This window comes from Sturnira hondurensis, unplaced genomic scaffold, assembly GCF_014824575.4.
Source record: "Sturnira hondurensis isolate 20B ecotype Veracruz unplaced genomic scaffold, ASM1482457v3 Scaffold0001538, whole genome shotgun sequence".
NCBI lineage: Eukaryota > Metazoa > Chordata > Mammalia > Chiroptera > Phyllostomidae > Sturnira > Sturnira hondurensis.
This window is the reverse complement of record NW_028074169.1, coordinates 288,954-291,481: the sequence shown is the minus strand read 5'-3', so window position 1 is coordinate 291,481 and position 2,528 is coordinate 288,954.

Sequence of the window (2,528 nt, the reverse complement as noted above, 5' to 3'; positions counted from 1 at the left end):
AGCACCCATATGGAAAAACCAGTGGGGACCCAGTCAACACACAGGACCACGCCCACAGAGAGGTTTTCCCATGGGGAATCAGGTCTGCATTGTACCTAAACTGCTATGAGACTTGCTTTTGCTAAAACTCCCTCACCCTGAATTGAGGCAGAAGTGCTTACTGTAACTTCCTAAGATCTGTGCTAAACCTTGATATTGTAGGTATCAAGGGAATGGGTACTGTTCAAAAAGGAATGCCCCACAAATGTTACCATGGCAAAACTGGAAGAGTCTACAACATCACCTAGCATGTAGTGGGCATTGTTGCAAACAAACAAGCTAAGGGCAAGATTCTTGCAAAGAGAATTACTGTACAAAATGAGCATATTAAGCACTTGAAGAGTTGAGATAGCTTCCTGAAATGTGTGAAGGAAAATGATCAGAAAAAGAAGGAAGCCAAAGAGAAAGGTACCTGGGTTTAACCAAAGTGTCAGCCTGCTCCACTTAGAGAAGCACACTTTGTGAGAACTAATGGAAAGGAGCCTGAGCTGTTGGAACCCATTCCCTATGAATTTATGGCATGATAAGTGTGAAAAAATAAAAGACTTCTATACTGATAAAAAAAGAAAGAAAAGCTAAATACCAATAACAATGGGGGAAATAAAAAGACAGTAAAAATAATCTACCCTTCAAAAGACATAAAGCCCATTTAGAATGAGTGTGCTCTAGCAAACCTTAAACATAAAAACTCTTCCAGAAAAAAGTTAGAAGTCATCCCAATTTACTTTATGAAGCTAGTATAAAATTAAAAAGAAAAAATTAAAGATAATATAAATAGAAAAAACCCTAAGTCAATCTTATTGAACACAGATACAACTTTTATAGAGAAAATACGAGCAAGTTGATTGCAGCAATATGTTAAAAATATTGATATGTCCTTGATGCAGATACTGGCCAGCAGTGTCCATGGCATTATGGATGAGATACAAGACAAATTCACATGGACCACTGAGTCATGTGAAGGAAAAGGGATGGCATGGCTACTCTCTCAAGGGGAGAGCATGCTGACCCTTGCCTTGACAAGCTTTTATTGGCTTTCTAAGAAGGTTTTCATTCGTTATACTTAGGTTTGCTTTAGGTAATTACTTTTTACAGATAGCAACAGAAGGGATGTTACTGATTACTTCTTACAGATTAACAAAGAGAAGATGTTGCAAATGCTAGGGAACAATAAGAGTAATAGGTCTGGTTACACTTTAGTCCTTGGGAGAATTAGCACAGATTTCAGGAATTTACTTTGGAGATATACAGTAGACCTTTGCTGCCTCTACTCAGGATGGGGGAGTTTTAGCAAGAGCAAGTCACAAACCAGCCTAGTTATAATGCAGGCCTGATTTCCCATGATCCATGGGTCTGGCTCCTGCATGTCACAACACACCTATTGGGTTTTTCAATATGGCTGAGCTACAATTGTCATTGCCAGGCAGATCGGTTCCCTACATATCCTGATTAAGTAGGGTTTACCCTGAGGATTAAAAATTGGCTCAATATTAGAAAAAGCCACTAATTTAGTTATCTGCATTAAGAGAATTGATTTAAAAAACTTTTTAAGGAGATATTACCACCCCTTCCCCCTCAGGAGTGTGGTTCCCTAAAGAACCATGGCATGGAAGGCTCATGCTCTTTTCTCTCTGCCATTAAAACCCATTTCCTAGATTTGGGCTGTTCCTACAGCCTGGGAGCCAGAATGGAAGAATACATGGAACAGAGCTGAACCAGCTGGCCTGTGGCCACTGATTGTAATAAGAATGAGAAATAAATGTTTGTTGTAGCAATAAAAAAAAATTAGCCCTGACCTGAGTGGCTTACTTGGAGCATCCACCAGTAAATCAAAAGGTCTCAGTTTGATTCCTAATCAGGGCACATGACTGGGTTGCAATTTGGTACCAATCAGGGCATATGGGAGAGGCTACTGATGGATGTTTTCTCTCTCACATTGATATCTCTCTCCCTCTCTTTCTCCCTCCCCTCCCCAAGAAGCTCTTCTTTCCTCTCTCTCTAAAAAAAAGCAATGAAGAAAAAATGTCCTCAGATGAGGATAAAAAGTTTTTTAACTTTTGTGCTTTAAAGTGTTACTGGAGAGAATCAAGTTTAATTGCTTACTAGTTGTGAGCCAAAAGAAAACTCCAAGATGATTTATTTTTTAATATATTTTATTGATTATGCCATTAAAGTTGTCCCATTTCCCCCCTTCATTCCCTTCCACCCTGCATACCCCCTCCCCAGTTTCCCAGCCCTTTAGTTCATGTCCATGTGTCACAAGTTTTTTAGCTTCTACATTTCCCATACTATTCTTGCCCTCCCCCTGTCTATTTTCTACCTACCATCTATGTTACTTATTCTCTGTACCTTCTCTCCCCTTCTCCTCCTCCCACTCCCCTGTTGCTAACCCTCCATGTGATCTCTATTTCTGTGGCTCTGCTCCTGACCTAGCTGTCCATTTAGTTTGCTTTTGTTTTAGGTGTGGTTCTTAATAACTCTGAGTTTGC